Source organism: Lissotriton helveticus, chromosome 6 (genome assembly GCF_964261635.1).
Source record: "Lissotriton helveticus chromosome 6, aLisHel1.1, whole genome shotgun sequence".
Taxonomy (NCBI): Eukaryota; Metazoa; Chordata; class Amphibia; order Caudata; family Salamandridae; genus Lissotriton; species Lissotriton helveticus.
In genome coordinates this window covers 1961708316-1961726648 of record NC_136067.1, presented here as the reverse complement: position 1 = coordinate 1961726648, position 18333 = coordinate 1961708316, and positions in this window count along the sequence as shown.

The following is an 18333-nucleotide window of genomic DNA, read 5'->3' as shown; positions in this document are numbered from 1 at the left end:
GCAAAACACCGCAATGGCCATGACAGAACACCACCATGTATCAGAACCAAAAAGAAGAATTTCATCCAGAACACAATCCCCACCAACTCCCGCAACTCTAAGGAACTCTTCAGCATCATACAAGAATTCACCAAACCCACCAGCGAATCATCCGACATCCCTCCTTTCCAGGACCTCTGCAACAAACTCAGCTCCTACTTCAATCCCGAGATCTGGACTCTCTACGGCAACTTCGACGACCAGAACCTAGGCACCTACTCCTTAAACCGACAACGCAACCCAGCCTTCCATCACCTCCTGGACCTCTGTTACCACAGAAGACACACCCAAGTCAATGAGAAGTATACACTCAGGAGCCCCCACTGACCCCTGCCTGCCCCACATCTTCCATAGAGCTGCCTCCACCATAGCATTTGAACTATGACGTACCATCAACTGCTCCCTCGAAACAGGGATGTTCCCAGATAACTGGAAACACGCAGAAGTCAAGTCCTTTCTCAAGAAGCCCACTGCAGAACCAACACAGACCTCAAGAACTGCCAATCCATCTCTCTCCTCCCCATTGCAGCCAAAGTCACTGAGAAGATCGTCACCAACCAGCTCACTAACTTCATAGAAGCCAACTCTATCCTCGACTCTTCCTAATCCGGATTCCGCAGCAACCACAGCACCGAGACCGCTCTCCTAGCCGCCATGGATGACATCTGCACCCTCCTTGACCAGGGCCACACGGCTGCCCTCATCCTACTAGACCTCTCTGCAGCTTTCGACAGCCTCTCCCACCACACACTAAATGACAGACTACACAACACCGGCATAAGGGAAACCACCCGACTGGATCCACTCCTTCCTCACCGGCCGAACCCAGAGAATCAGACTCCCGCCCCTCCTTATTAGAAAACACGGATTTGGTCAGTATCTGACGCCAACCACACCTAGCTCATCCTCTCTTCGACCAACGAACCAGACTGCACCTAGACACAGCTTCCAGGAAGGTATGAAAGATGTCGCCTCCTGGATGAGCAACAGCTGCTTAAAGCTCAACTCAGAGAAAACTGAAGTTCTTGTCCGCGGATCCACCCTCTCCGCTTGGTACAAAACCTGGTGGCCCACTGCCCTTGGTAAACTTTCCACTCCCACAGACCATGCTTGCAACGTCGGCATCATACTCGACTCCTCCCTCACCATGAACCAACAGATCAACGCTGTATCTTACGCATGCTTCAACACCCTCTGCATTCTCGGCAAGACCATCAAATGGATCCCCCCTTGAATCCAGAAAGATCGCCACCCACGCACTCATAACCAGTAGACTGGACTAAGGGAACGCCCTCTACGCTGGAATAAACAAATCTCTACTCCTCAAACTCCAGACAATCCAGAACGCCGCAGCTAGACTGGTCCTTGGCATCCCACAACAACACCACATCACCCAGCATCTATGAGAACTCCACTGGCTCCCCGTTGAAAAGAGACTGACCTTAAAGCTCTTCACTCACGCCAACAAATCACTCGACAACATCGGACCCCAATACCTTAACAAAAGAATCTCCTTCCACACACCCAAGAGAAGCCTCCGCTCCACCAATCGTGCCCTGGCTGAAATGCCACGCAACCACAGAGCGGTAGGGAAATCCTTCTCTACATCGCAGCCAATACCTGGAACGAACTCCCACCCAGCATCAGACAAACCAGCACTGCAAGCAATCGGGTGAGACGGAACTGCTTGAACCCCCCACCTGCGCCTTGAGACCCTCATGGGTGAGTAGTGCGCTTCACAAACCCCGGATTGATTGTTTGATTGCTTCTGCACTACTTTAGACAAGTATGGGGGTTATTTTCTGCTCATGAATATCGCCCCTACGTTGGGAACAAGCATCTTTAGGAACAATCTGCTCATGTATTCTCTTTGATGACAAAGAGAAGTATATTTGAAAACAGCCTTCCATCCATTTTTTGTTTGGCAGAAGTGGACACTAAAAGAACTATCACACTTTTCTTCATGTCACTGTGCTGCAACCATTTAACCTCTGCCATCTGCAGCCTTTTTTTCCACTTGTCATCCTTGCATGCCTCAGCTCATTTCATGACAGCTTTAATGGACTCATTATCAGAATAGCAAGCAGAGGTAATGCTTCCAAAGACCAAGCTTTGGCCAGATTTTATGAAGAATGCCTTACTACCACTTGTTGAAAACATCAGGTTGAATTAAGTCAAAAGGCCTTTCACTAAGTAAGCGGAAAGACAATTTATTGTTAGACCTGACAGCCACTTTCCTGACCTCATTTCTGCTGATGTCAGTACTCTACACACTTTACCACTGCTAACCAGAGCTAAAGGCCTTGTGTTCTCTCCCCTAAACATGGCAATATTGGTTCATCCTCAATTGGCATATTTAAGTTATTTAAGTCTCTAGTAAAGTGGCAATATATATACCCAGGGCCTGTAAATTAAATTCCACTAGTGGGCCTGCTGCACTGATTGTGCCACCCACATTGCCCTTTAACCATGGCTCAAATCTGCCATTTAAAAGTCTGTGTATGCAGTTTATACTGCCAAGTAAACATGGCAAAATGAACCTTTTTCGGCACCCAAACCTTCCCTTTTCATACAAATAAATCACCTCTAAGGGAGGCCCTGGGCAATCCAGAGGGCAAGTTGCAATATAGTTGAAAGGAGGGCGTGTACTTTTAAGCTGTACATTTCCTGGTAGTGAAAAACTCTCAAATTGGTTGTTCACTATTGCAAGGATAACCATAGGATAACTTTGGGATTAACTTTTTACAAGTGTAATTCCCAATTGGGAAGAGATAAACCCTTCAAGTCTGGTGTCTCTGGAATCATAATTTAAAATCCAAACTCATGGTAAAGTTGGATTTTAAATTCCAATTCTGAAAATGCCACTTTTATAACGGTGGCATTTTCTTGCTTTCGCCATTTGATGCATGTAGCCTGTCTCTGATCACGACTGGTTGTAGTTGGTAGTCGGGCTTTCCTAGACAGCCCCCCTAAATAAGTTTCATTAGGCCATCTATGGCAGGATGGGAGGGAGAAGCTGGGCACAGCTGCACTTAGAGGCTGTGTTCTGTCCACACACAAATGGCTGCAACGCCCCCTGTAGTGAGTCTGGAGCCAAGGTAGGAAGGGAGGACATCTGTGCACTTCAAAGGTATGTCTCTGAAGTCTCCCCCCCACTTCAAAGACACCGCTGGGTATAAGTACTGGACCTCAGACACCACCACTTCAGTAGACTTCTGGACCTGTGGATACTATGCCAGAAAAACTGCTGTGCTGATGAAGGACTGCCACCCTGCTGGATTGCACTCTGCTGCTCTCCTGCTCTGCTCTGCTGATCTGCTGCCTCTTGCATTGCTGTGCTGATTTCCTGCCTGCTGCCCTCTTGTCTTGGTCAGGACTGGGCCTGCGTCTCATGAACCAAGAGTGAGTCCAAGGGCTAGCTGGCAGGACTCCTGATCAGAAGCCTCAGAGATATAATAGGCTTCCAACCTACTTACATCTGTGAGTCTACCCTGTCAAGTGGTGCCACCCCAGTCCTGGACCCTTGGAAGTGGTATAAGGTGCTTATAAACAGAACTGAGTCATCACCTCTGCTAAGCGACCCCCCACTAGCAGAACCAATACATTTCCTAGGTTGAGCAGCACCTCTCCGAGCAGAACTGATTCATCGCCACTGCTGTGTAGATTGGACCCGTCGCCGAAGTCTTGCATCGTCACTGCAACCCACGTCTTGGAATCGAAGCATCAACTTTGGAACCGCTGCTGCGCAACGCTTTCCCGGGTGTAGCTCCTTGCATCACTCATCAACAGCAGCCTCGATGACTAACTCCCCATCGCAGCTTCAATGCTCATTGGAATCAACGCATCGCCTTGATTAGGTTTCGCATTCCCGATACTGGAGTTCGCATAGTAAGCCCCGTTGATGAGATCCTCAATGTCGACGCCAACAAGACCTCAGACAGCAGCCTCGCCTCATCTCAGAATCGGCGCATCGCCTCAACTGTGCAACACATCTTTGACGCGGACAACATCCTGTCACACTGAACGTGTGACTTTGTCCTAGTCCGGCACGAACAGATATCCCAAGAAGTGCTTGCTGCTTTTTGGTGCTATTTTTCACTATAAAGTTTAAAAATCAATATCTCTAGTTCAACAAATTATATTTTTGTCGTTTTGGTCTTGTTTTTTTTATCAAAATCAGAGCTATTAAACTAAACTGGTGGGGAATAATTTTTTGTGGTATTTTCACTGTGCTAATGTTTGATGTGTTGCACAAATACTTTACACCCCGCCTCTAAGTTAAGCCTGATTACTCGCACTGATCCTGTAGTACACATCCAAGTTTGGGCGACTTGCTGCGTGGCATGGGTGGTAGGGAGGGATCCGCAACAGGGTTGCCCATCTTACCTATCCTATTCGCCCTTGCTATTGTACCCTGGTGCTCTTTTTGAGCAGGGAGTTGGAGCATTCGGGTGGGAGGTTCTAACCACATTGTTTCGCTCTATGTGGGTGATGCACACATTTATCTCCATTTTCCTGGGGAAGCAGTGCTGCGACACCTGATGAGGCTGTTGGCTGACTTTGGTTTGAAGGTTAATGCTCGGAAGACGCTGTCGTTCCCTCTGGGGCGGTTGGTGGGGACCCCTCCTGGGCAGCTCCCAAACCTCGGGATCCATTAGGAAATGATGAGTTTACAATGTGTAAGCATTATGGCCACACACAGAATGTAGAAGAGGTCCAAGGGGGCCTGGCAGGTTCGATTGACTTTTGTAAGAAGTTAGCACTGCGGGTGATAGGTAGAGTAGCGATTACCAAAATGGTCCTTATCTTGTGCTGCCTCTATCTGGTACAAAATTCTTTTCCCGCTCCATCCACAAATCTTTTGTCATTTTAATGTCCTGTTGACATCACTGATTTGGGTTGGGCAGCGGAGCAGGGTGGCCTGTCAGTCCTCAAGGGAGACATGAAGGATGGTGGATTGACACTTTCGGATATGCAGTATAACTATTTTGCAGCACACTTGCAGCATGCTGCTTCCAGTGCCCAACAATTGGGAGAAGTGACGTTTCTAGGAGATGCTCAAGGACAATACATTGGCTGTGTATTAATACATAGGGGCCGAGCAGCGGTCTGTTTCATATCTGATCAAACATATTGAAGACTGTAGTTAAGAAGGTGCTGTTTAGGGCTCCATTTGATAGTGAACTGGTCCTTCGGGATTTGGTTCTGTTCCATACAATAGATCCAGACATGTCTATGGTCCAATGGCAAACGGGTGGGCATTAGGTGGCCAGGGACTTATACCCAAAAGAGGCTTTTCCCTCTTTCCGGAGGCACAGGAGGCCTTCCAGGCGGGGCTGGCACACACTTCCTGCATTATGCTAATCTAGAACACACGGCACAGGAGGTTTGGAATTGTTTCTGGCGGGCACCCCAGCCCCTCCCAAGTGTTGGGGGATCTGCTGAGATGGGGTGAGGGCAAACTCTTTTGTAAGGCACTCCTAGGGGACATGACGCAACATCATTGTAAGGCCAGGCGAGCCTGGGAGACTGAACTGGGACGCGCATTAAGGATGGGGTGCGTGCCTGTGAATTGGTGAGGATGGTTTCCTGTAATAATAGATTTCAGCTGCTATACTTTAACTATCTACAGCGCACCTATGTTACCCCCTCCTAGCTCAATAGAATAGAGCCCACTAGAACGGTGAACTGTGTGCGCTGCAGCCTGGTAGATGCTACCTTTTTACATCCTGCATTGATGTGTGCTGTTGTACAGGGGATCTGGAGGGAGGTGGTTCCCGAAAATGAAGTGGCAACAGCCCTCACAATCCCCCTTACACCAGGAGTCTGCTTGTTCTCACTACTCCTAGATAAACAGTGGGTGGCAATAGGATGGCTGGGATCAAGGGCACTGCAGGTGTTGTCCTGGATTAGAGATGTCCTTGAATGGAGAGTGGCAGAAGAGCATCATTTACATTTATTCTGTACAGATAACAAGGCTGCTGATGATATACTGGCCTGGGGGTTATTATTGGATAGATTAAATGGTGATTAGAATCCAGACTCTGGGGACGGAAGGTAAAGATATGGATTTTGCTTGACAGTCGTGACTGCCAGGTATGGGGGTATTCATGTTTTCTGCATTTTAGTTTAGCTCTATGTCTTGGCATGTGCTAAGCTGTATGTATACATCCCTGCCCTCATGATGTCCTGCACCACAATGACTCGGGATGCATCTCATCAGAGACTGATATACTGTTTTATGTACTACAAAAAATGTGGCTAGAGCTTTTTATTCTTGCATTGCTTATGTTGTTGGTTTCATGAAAGACTAATGAAAACAAAGTTTTAAAAAAAGCCTAACTGCTCTCTGCCAAGCTACCAGAGGATGAGCAAAGGTTCATTTGGGGGTTGCTTGTACCTTACCCTGACTGGGATTGTCGTGTGTTTCTTGAATGACCCATTGCAATTTTCCCTATGTTATCCTAGTTGAACACGTTGTGGGCCGCATTTCTGTTGCACAAGTTACTACATAAGCACGTTTGCTTTTGTGCCACATTGTATTTTCACATAGAACCTGCACATGTTTTCCTTTTCTGTTCTTTTCCTGGGATGTTGTCTGAAAACCATAGACAAGTTCAAACAACAATACGCCTTGTTATTCTCTCTGGTCGGACACTGGCACCGAGAGATAACATGAGAATGCAGCTGCTGTTTGTGAGCACATATGTCTTGTCATATAACTAAGGATGAAAGTTATAAAAAGCACACACTGGACGTAGCCGACGCAGCCATCATGGCAGTCGCTTGAAGCATGAGCTCAGCCACGTACCATCCTGATCCAGCTGACATCTGCAACGCCAGCAGCTGCTGCTTCACTCATTACTCCGTGCCTGAACCAGGAGGGCTCCCGGTGACTCCTGTGACCCTAGGCAGCCACCAAACACCCAGACTGCTGCGCCGCTGCACAGGCGAGAGGCAGGGCCTACAGAGCAGCAGAAAGTCCCACATGAGTGGGGAAGGCCGTCAGAGCCCGGGCACAGGCCCGTGGCGCCTCAGAAGGGCGTAGAGTGGTGTCGCCCCTCCCTGCGGGATCTAGCTGGACTGGGAGGGACCCTTTACCTTCCAACAGGGCTGTGCGGCGCATCAGATGGCACGCGCCGCAACGACCAGGAGATCCTGGCTACCCGACCTGATCCGATGGCCAACCTGATCTGTTGGCCAACCTGCTTGGAGCCTTCCTCCTCCTTCCTGCTGTGACCTGTGGCGCCTCCCCGGGGGCTTGCAGGGCTGAGCCACCGGCTCGATCGGGGCTGGGAAGCTGATGCTGTGCTGGTGGGCAGCTGATGGACTAGGGCCTGGTTCGGCGTGAAGCGGTGAGACGAGCACCTGAGGTTGCGGGCCTGCCCTGGGCCTTGTAGTGAGGATATGGGGTTAACTGCAGACATTGCTAAGTTAGCATAAGTGAAATATATGCTTAAACACCATTCTTCTGCTTTTGCACACAATACTACATGGCTCTGTTCTCCTAAATACACTGCTTGCGCTTCTTCACAAGAGAACTGTGTATTTTTCTCATATCTACCCATACACTGTGCTCTCTGTCTGCACAGCGTGTTCAAGGTCGAATAACAATGTATGCTGTTGATGACACCTTGGTCAGTGCCATGCACATAGACATAACATGAGGCACAGCTGCCCACTCAAACTCGGGTGCTTTTTAATATGGCATTAAATGCATGAGAAGGCAGTTGGAGAAAAGCTTTCCAACTAAGCAGAGCTGTGATTGCCCTTGGATGTGATTCATTGCATATAATCTTGGAGGTATGGGGTCCCCCTGACAAAGCCTAGAGGTCTTCTATAATTATAATAAACTAGCTCCCAGCACGGGGAGGGTTGTAAAGGCGCTATAGTCCTATTTCCACTGTCATTATAATATGATTTTCCCTTTTGTGCTTTATGGAATTGTAACAATGCTGATTGTATTATTCTTATGCATTTTTCTGCTAGTGTTGGCTAGTGTACTGCATCTTAGAGCAAGTTAGTTAAAAAAAACATTTTAAACTATACTGTGGCTCTGATTACTCACGTTGTGGACTAGTATGGGTGTTAGAGCGAAAGAGTGTTCTTGCTTCCCACTATTCCTCAGAGTTTACTAAGTCGCATGTTCTAGGTTGTCTAATCATTGGTAGCTTCGCTGTAGTACGGAGAACGAATGAGACACTATTGCTCGTTGGATTGGGGTTCTAGGCACTGAGGTACACCACAATAGACCGAGGTCCTGGTTTCCTGCGCATAGTTCTGTGCATGAGCAGAATCCCTGCAACATGGCGCACCTAACGTTTGGTCTGGTACTTATATTGGAGACACTTCAGTAGCACTTGTACTTGTCCACAATACCCTCAATCCTGTTTTCCGAAGAAACAGTTGTGACTGCATAACCTACCTACAGCCTTGTGGAGAACGCTGTTGGGCCCCCCTCTCCTGACGCCTCTGGTCCTGTGCAGATATTCCTGATTTTGATCTCGCTGCAACGATCGGTGCAAGGTGGGAGCTTGAGGCTGTGCAGCGCCCCAGAGGGCCCGCACTGCGGCGACCAGGTGATCCCGGCCAATCAACCTGATCCGTTGTCTTGCCTGATTGGGGCCTTCCTCCCCCTCCGGCCCTTCTACCGTGGCCTGTGGCGCCTCCCCGGGGGCCTGCAGGGCTGTGCCATGGGCGGGCCGGCGCTATGCCGATGGGCAGTTGATGGTCTGGGGCCTGGTTCGGCCCAAAGACGCGGGAGGCGTGCCTGGGGCTGCGGGCCCACCTTGGGTACCCTGGTGGGGACCATGGCAGGGGCCCCCTTCTCCTAGAGCCTCAGGGCTCTGTGCAGATATCGCTGCCCCTTTGGAGTTGCAGGCTGTAGGACGCACACCGGACTGCAGTGCGGGCACTCACCGTGGCGGACGTTGAACTGGAGCCCTGGGGCAAGGGTGTCCCTCCCTGGCATGGAAGCAGGAGGGGTCTGATGGTTGGGCCCACCGTGGGCCCAAATGGTGAACCCCAGATCTTGAGACTAGCCGGGTCTATGAGTTGTCAGCTGCCCCCTTACACCCTACGTGGCCTCTGCTGCGCAGACTGCATTGTCCTCTCGGTCCGGCTGAACCGGCACGCCTGGGCCCGGTAGAGGGGTGAGACCTTGAGACGCAGGTTGAGCATTGGACGGGACAGGCCGGGCCGCACCACCCTGGCGACTGCTTCCCCCATCCCGCTCAGGCCCCAGATTTACTTGCACCATCCTGCCCCGTCGGGGGCCTGGCCCTGGATGTGCAGGGGGTGACCGGGTTCATCGCCCTCACTGATTTGTGGGCGGTCCTTGCACCAGACTCTGGACCCACACCACAGACCTAGGGCTATTTCGCTGCACAGCTCGGTGCAGAGCTCCAGCCTGGAGGGGACGACCACCCACTGTGCTCCCTCTCGCCCCCTGGGCAACCAAGGGGGTAGTGATGCAGCCAAATGACATGATCCTGTTGACTCCATAAGTATTTGGAGCTGTTGTCCTTTCTCCTCCAGGCGATGTTCCCTCGGACTTCATATCCTGAGGCCTGAGGCTGAACCGGCGAGGGGATGCTCTGGTCAAGGGGAAGGACAAGGCCTCATGTGCTACATCAACACAGATGCCGATAGACCATTATGACACCGACTCCAGTGGTTCCGCCTCAGGTCCCCCCGGGCTCCGCGGAGTTGGACCAGGCTGGGACCCCACACAATGACCTCTCAGTCATTCTGCAAGTAATCCAAACCTCTCAGGCAGCAGTGGATGTCAGATTTGGAGACGTGAAAATGGACGTTGCATTGTCCCGCCAAGACCTTCACAATAATATAGCCAAGATTACAGAGACTGAGTCACAGATACTTACAGTCGAAGATGACGTCTCGACCCTCAAATCCCAAGTCTCAGCACTCTTGGCTCGCACATCGTAACTACACACGCCTGCAGAAGATGCAAAAAAACACTCACAGCGTAATGATGTCCGCTTTAGGTACCCGAATCCATGAGCGGTGCAGCCCCGCAAAAAATGGCGGACCTCATAGAGTCGTGGCTCAAGTCCTGAATTACTAAGGGGCGCCTATTCTCCTGGTTTGCAGTCGAAAAGGACACACTTCTCCCTGGGCCCGAGGCCTCCTCCCGGTGGTGCCCAGCAACTGATCATCGCATCCTGAACGCACCAAGTTTTAGTGGCAACAGCTGCCACTGGTTACAGTTTCCATCCACTGGCCCCTCGGCTTTGGACCATAGGTGAGCGTGGCGCCCCAGACCCACACTATCATAGCAGACAGCACAGCACTGCCACTAGAGCAGGTGAGGCAACTGTGGCTGACGTTCAGCACATACGTTTATATCGTGACTAGTGCTGAGTACACTACTGCTTGGACAGGTCTTCTGTCCTCTGATATTCCCATGTTAGAATTTATGGTACATGTGAAATGCATGAGAGTGTTTGTACATGTCTTTCTGACCACGGCACTGGCAGAGTCAATTAGCCAAAGAACCACCAAGCACAGATCCAAATACACTACTCATTCACAGAGGGGAACATTGTATGTATAGTTGTACTTATCCTGCACTGCAATTTACAGCATATGCAACAGATCAGAGTGGCAACTTAAAAAAACAGATGCCCTGATGTGCATTTTGTTCTTTTAGAATGTAGAAGTTGCGCAACGATGAACATTAAGGGAATACTGCGTTGACTGCCACTGGCAACTTTATTTGTTTTCTGACTCTTACCCAGCCCACCTGTAAACTACCCCATTTCCCTGTAGGGCAGCAGTCTGCGCACTCTGCGCCAGTATGGGTTTCCAGTGCTGCTATTTTCCTGAGTAATACGTGCTGGGAATTACGGTCTCCTGAGTGAAAGGAAGTGAAGTTAAAAATAAGTCCCTACTGCAGGTCATTGCAGAAGAGCGAATCATTGGAAGGCCTTGTTATAGCTCTTGGGACATCTGTTTATTTATGTTGTGTAATTAGATAAAGGGAAATCCCTTAGAAAGTTGTGTGGTTTAGTGTGTTATGGTTAGGAATCCCGGTTTTATGGTATTTATTTTTTGTCCATTTCCATCTGTATTTATCCATATTTACTTTTTAGCCATTTTATCTGTATTTATCCATATTTATTTTGTGTTTTGCGTATAAATAAAGTTGTAAAACTGTACATTTCCATATCTATTTAACAGATAGACGCGCACTCTTACTTTGACGTCTGTCATGATTTAGCTATTTAAGCTGCCATATATTACATAACAATACAGCCACTGATAACTACTAGCATTATACCATAAAGGCAGGTTGACATATGCCATTATTTAATCCCTTTGGTGCTGATGACGGCTCCCGGTCGTCATCAGTTACGGTGGGCGTGTGCTGATGACGGCCGGGAGCCGTCATGACCACGCCCGCGATCGGAATGTGCCGCACAGGCGCAGAATTCTGGCCGCAGCCAGGGTGTTAAAGAAATGTAATCCTTTTTTATAAGTTCCCATGCTGTCCATCTGTTCAGCTGCAGGCCTCTAATTCATAAAAGACAGCACAGAGTCACTTAAAAGAACCAACATTTTCTGTATTTATCCACTTTTAAAAATAAACGCAGACAGAAAACACATTGTTTTCTGTCTGTATTCATCTGTAAAAAATCTGTCAAAACGGAAAACAGGGAGCCTTAGTTATGATGTGCCCTCATGTACATGTATTCCATCTTTCTTTGCGTGTGTGACTCTATGATTATGCAAATCAGTGTTTATGTATGTTTCTGAGAAATGTGTCTGTATGTAGAAATTATATCTGAGTGCACTGGTGGTCCTTTAAATCTGTGTGCAACGCCAGTTCATTTGTTCAGAGGCTTACAAAACTCATCCTCAGTTGATGGTGTTTATGAAAACGTTGGGAACGTCACTCTCCTTATTGGATTTGAAATAACACTTTAATCTGTAGTACTTGAATGCTCGTTTGGAGGCTTCTGTGCTATACATGGTTACGGCTGATGGTAACGTATATACTAATTGTCTGGCTGTGTTAAATACTGTACCAGTGCATCAGAATAGGCCGCTGTGTATGACTGTACACTTGTATGTGAGTGCATACCTCTGGGTGAGATTGCTGGTGTGAGTGCTTGCGTAGGCCATTGATTTTCTTTACATTTTAATGTATGTACACACGTAATTATCCTGTTTAGTGTATATTTAATTGCGGGTTTATATAGCGCTAGGATCGACTCCCGGAGGAGTATCTCCACGCTTCGACCGCTGGGGAACCCGTCCTGGCTCACCCTGAGAGATGGTCCCTAATGGGTATCTCTAAGGTGCGACCAAGCATCCCCGGCGGTCTGGGGGGGCCGTTGTGAAGATGAGGCAAGCTAATGCCCAGAGTTGCCGAGTGTGGTCCCTGACTAGAGTAGGCACCGAGGCGAGAATTATCGAGCCCGCTGACCCTGGTCCACGACCCTGTATGCCATTGTGAGTAGAGAACTTTCCCAGATTTCCTTCTTTACATTTCTTAGAGTAAAGTTAATGAGAATGTGCCATTCATTGACTCTTTATATGTGTGTGATATAATGTTTTGACATCCTAGATTGCGGTGAATATCGCTAAAAGTGTGAGAGGGTCTAGGAAGTGATAAGGAACACCGTTGGAGAGTGGCAGTGAGGGGATCCTTGGAGAAGAAGGTCATAGGGGGCGCCAACAAAGATTGCCGCATCGGGCGCCATCAATGCTAAAGCCGGCCCTGAGAATACATGTCTGGGAATGGCAAAAAATTAAGAAATTAAAGCCCCGACAACTCCCTATATTGCCCACTTTGATAACTGGTAGAGTTTCACAAATTATATGGAAGAACAGTTAAATAATATGGTGCAGAATGGTACAATTACTTCCTCAAATTGTTTGAGTCCTGGCAGATGGCTGTTGTAGCCAAAGGACATTAGTGGTTGCCGCACTTGTTTTCATAGTTCTCACACCCGTTTTCCACTCAAACAGACTTGATCCCCAATATGCTAGTCAACACATTCTGGCATTATTTATTATTTATTTAAAATTCTTTTTATTAACGTTGCACAGAACAGTGGTGATCGTCACATTTAAACAATACTATACATACAGTTGTATCTCCAGAAATCAGAGCATGTTGGCAATATGCATTTCAGAATACTCATTGCAGTTCATTATTTAAACATTCTACAATGCGAGCGGTTCGTCAATTGGGGTACTTTGGGGGGGTTCACATATCTGGCCCCTCTATTCATTCCATGCAGACCATATTGCAAACCATTTTCGGGGGCATCCTCTGGCTACATAGACTGTCTTCTCCTGGAGCATGCACCAATCCATGTCCTTTTTCCATGCTCCATGTTTCGGCGGCCCCTCTGCCCTCCATAGCCTAGCTATATTTCTCTTTGCGATTGTAAATCCCAGTGTGGCCCAGATCCTCCCATGTGGCGGCAGATCTGTGGGCTCCCAAATGTTCAGGATACACCTCTTTGCCTCAACTCTTAGCTCCACCTCCCACACTTCTTGCATGCACCTATGTATCCGGCGCCAATAAGGCTGAAGCACTGGACAATCCCACAGTATATGGAAAAAACGTCCCCCTTCCTCCACATCCCCTCCTCCAGAGCCCGTCCTCACTGCGGCCCATCAATTGCAATCTAGTCCTCGAGATGTAGATTCGGTGGAGAATTTTAAGCTGAATGAACCTAAGTCTGGCCGATATGGCCACTTCCATAGGGGACGCAAGAGGACTCCGCCACTCCTCCTCATCTATTTCCAACCCTTCTGCCTCCCACTTTCCTTTTTAAGGGGTTGCAATATGTCCGGGGAGTTATTTATATGTGAGTGAAATGGCATGCTTGGATAGGTGGCCGTTCAGCAGTCTGTCCTCCATGGGGGACGAGTCCGGGGGCATAGTTTCTGGCGGAATGTTGGATTGCAGGGAATGCCTGACCTGCAGGTATCTGAAATATTCTGTTTGAGCAAGCTCGTATGTATGTTGGAGTGAGGCAAATGACACAACTCCTTCGGATCCCCATAGGTCTCTGATTTTATTTATTTATTTATTTATTTATTTAAGCTTGTACCGCGCACAGCTACCCACAATGGGTTTCCCGGCGCCAGGGATAGACTGTAGAAGAAAAGAGAATGTCACCTTGACTTAAGGCCTCTGCCGACTATTGGTCACGCTTAGTAAAGAGCAGGGTCTTCAAAGCCTTACGGAAGCGGAGTAAGTTGGTCTCAGATTTTAATGCCAATGGGAGGGAGTTCCAGTATTTAGGACCAAGAGTGGAAAAGGAGCGGCCTCCCATTTTTGCCAGCTTCCATCTTGGTACTGTGAAATTGCCAATGTCCGATGACCTTAATGAGCGCAGGGGTCTATAGGGTTTTACCAGCCCCTGAACATATACTGGGGCGCTACCCTGCTTAGCCTTGAACATATAGCAGAGTGCCTTGAATTTAACGCGTTCTGGGATGCTCAACCAATGGAGGTCACGCAAAGCGGCAGTGGCTGAGGTGCGTCTGGGGACATTCTTTAGCAGGCGCGCGGCCGCATTTTGCACCACCTGCAGCACATGTATAGTGGCTTTATCTGCGCCCAAATAGAGAATGTTGCCATAGTCCAGGCGTGATGTTACAAGTGCCTGGACTACAGTTCTGCGAGAGGAGAGGGGGAGCATCCACAAAATCTTGTGAAGCCATCGCAAGGTTGAAAAGCAGATGGCTGAGACCTTAGTAGCCTGTTGTCTCATAGTTAGCCTGTCGTCAATAATGACGCCCAGGTTGCGAACTGCAGTAGATGGTGTAGGCGCATTTCCCAGTTCGATGGGCCAATGGCGAGGACCCCAAAGATGTTTGTTCTGTCCCAGAATGACCACCTCGGTCTTCTCCCCATTCAGCTTGAGACAATTTCTCCGCATCCAGTCGGCCACAAGAGTGAGGCCCGACTTGAGTGCGGAGATGTTGTTTACGTCTCTCCCTGACAAGGAGAAGACAATCTGGGTGTCATCTGCGTAGGAAAACAGGGTTAGCCCAGCTTGTTCGACTATGGTTGCCAAGGGTTTAACATAAATATTAAATAATAAAGGGCTAAGAATTGAGCCCTGGGGGACGCCGCGGGTGGAAGGACAAATGGCGGAGGCAGCTTTAGAAGAAAACACTTGGAAGCTTCGGTCACTAAGGAAAGACGCCAGCCAGGCCAAGGCCTGGCCTGCCACACCTAGAGATTTCAGAGAGTCAATGAGGATGGAATGTGACACGGTGTCGAAAGCTGCGCTCAAATCCAGCAGGATGAGCGCCATGGTGTTTCCCTGATCGACACCGTGCCTAAGACTCTCTGTCACCCCCAGGAGGGCTGTCTCGGTTGAGTGCCTAGGCCGAAAGCCCGACTGAGAAGGATGGAGAAATCCAGTGTTTTCAACCAGTTTGGAGAGCTGAGAATTTATATGTCTCTCCAATATCTTTGAGAAAATTGGCAACAAGGATATAGGGCGAAAGTTAGCAGGATTTGAAGGATCTGCACCCTGTTTTTTTAATAACGGTACAACCATGGCGTGTTTCCAAGGTTGTGGGACATGGGCCTCGCTCAGAGAAGCGTTGAGTAATTTAATGATGGGGGGATGAGTGAGGGGGTCTAATTGTTTTAATATTTTGGCCGGGAGAGCGTCCTGTGGGGAGCCCGATCTCACACTATTTAAACAGGAGAGGAAAGAAATGGCGTCTAAGGGCTGCCAAGTAGTGACTACTGCATCAGTGTCATTGTTTTCCAATTTTTGGACTATGTCAAGGGCAGTGTACATAGTACCTGGAGGTGTAGTGAAATTTTCATAGATAAGATCAACTTTATCTATGAAGTAATCCGCTAAGGACTGACACTGAGTGCCATCAAGTGCCGGGGGAGGAGGGATCGAGTTAGCACCAGTCAATTTTTTGACAACAGAGAATAGCACCTTTGGGCAGTTTTGTGCATCAGTCACAGTTTTCCTTGTGTAGTCTGCTTTAGCAGTTTTACAACTGTAGTGGTATTTTTTTAAGGCTTCTTTATATGTGGCTTTACGTGAAGGAGAATAGCCTTGTCTCCATTTACGCTCCAAGGTCTTACAATGTGAGCGGAGGCTTTTAAGTTGTTCCGAATACCATGGAGCAGGAGGGTGGTGTGAAAATGCGGGCTTTGATGTCATTGGAAGCGCTGTATTGACTGCAGTGGTTAGCCAGAGTTCAGTGGCGCAATTGAGAGCGGCAGTTGGTAGTTCAACACATGGAAGTGTTTTGATCAGTAGTTTATTGAGTTCTGGCAAGTTAATCTTCCCCCAGTTCCGAACTGGCCGCGTAGTTTCCACCTCAGGTCTTACTACTGTATCAGCCATGTCATAAGAGAAGGGGACAGCTAAGTGGTCGGACCAGGTGATTTGTAGGGCTTCATGTGAACAATCTAGGGACAGGTTAGATAGGATCGGGTCCAGTAAGTGACCGGCACAATGAGTGGGACCTGTGTTTAGAAGTTGAAGGTTAAAAGCTTCCAGAATAGAGAGAAGCTGATTCCTATTAGGGCACTCCTGGTCGTCTAAATGTATGTTTAGGTCCCCTAAGATTGTGAAATTAGGCGCTTTAAGCAGTACTGGGGCTAGGAAGTCCGGTAACGATGTTATCCAAGGGCTCGCTGTCCCAGGGGGACGGTATACCAGTAGCCCTGACAGCGTAAATTGGGGGGTAATGGATAATTTAAAAAGGGCTGATTCACAATCTTTTTGAGTGGTGTCTACCAATTTACAAGTGTATACATTTTTGTAAATAATTGCAATTCCTCCACCCCTACCGGAAACTCTATCCTGACGAAGAATGGCGTAGTTAGAGGGAATGGCGTCTGCCACATCCGGGCCCGAGCAGTCTCTGAGCCACGTCTCGGTCAGGAATATAGCATCAGGTTGATTTTGATCTAGAAAATCGTGGATATTGTATCTGTGTTGTGGTAAGGATCGGCAATTTATGCTCCAAAATCTTAAAAGGGGGCGAGTGGAAGTTGTCCTAGAGCATACCTGTCTCTTTCGTCTGCCTTGATGTTGGAGGGATCTGCATGTGGTAGGGGTTTTTAGTGAAAAGTTGCAGCGAGGACAGCTGAACTTGTGAGGCGGAAAAGGGTAGGTGGAGCAGTTATTATTGGGAGCACCACGTAGCGCAAATAACTCTTCGGAGGAGTATGTAAGAGTCATGATGGATATAGTGGCTTTACTCACCAATAAAGGGTATGCCAGAGCCCAGAGCCCAGCCTAGCGCGGACGAGCGCAGACGGGCAGGACTCTGGCTGGACTCCGGCGCGACTATGGCGCGCCCGCTGTGCGCGTTCGCTGTGCGAAGCAATGGGCGTCTGTTTTTATACTGTCCCTATCCAAAATGGCCGCCGCCGTGTGCTCGAGCGTGGCCCTCCTGAGTCAGCCCTGAAACGGCTGTACACCCAGGGAAGGAGGCAGGTGAGCGAAAGTGCAGCGCTCCCTCCAGAGAGTAAGCTCAGTATTTTAAATCGCCTGAGCGGTAAATAGATCGAGCAGCGCGAAATTCCGTGACTGCTTGCAGGGGGGGGTAGGACACAAAGGATAATCACAGTAACAAGTTAAAATCTGAATCAGAGCGTTTCTTAAAAGCTAGCAGCCCGGCTCAAGCCTCAGGCAATAGTGAAGGTAATCTCCTCGCGAAGCAAGTCCTTCTACTGTTTTTATACTGTCCCTATCCAAAATGGCCGCCGCCGTGTGCTCGAGCGTGGCCCTCCTGAGTCAGCCCTGAATCGGCTGTACACCCAGGGAAGGAGGCAGGTGAGCGAAAGTGCAGCGCTCCCTCCAGAGAGTAAGCTCAGTATTTTAAATCGCCTGAGCGGTAAATAGATCGAGCAGCGCGAAATTCCGTGACTGCTTGCAGGGGGGGGTAGGACACAAAGGATAATCACAGTAACAAGTTAAAATCTGAATCAGAGCGTTTCTTAAAAGCTAGCAGCCCGGCTCAAGCCTCAGGCAATAGTGAAGGTAATCTGATGTGGGAGATCCCAATTAAATCCCAATTACGGAACCCTTTGGTTCGGTTCAAGGTGCCCAATCGTTGTGAAACCCATAGCGGGGTAGCCATAGTTAGAGTGTCAGCCCATCCCAATTGACGTTGCACTGAGTGCCATATTTGGACTGAGTGTTTGGTTGGTCCAGTTAGCTGGTACCTGCCAGGTTTAGAATACAGGGCTGCTTCAAAGTTCCCGTCCGGCAAGAGCCACCTGTCCATTCCATACCCCGGGGTCATTGCCATCAC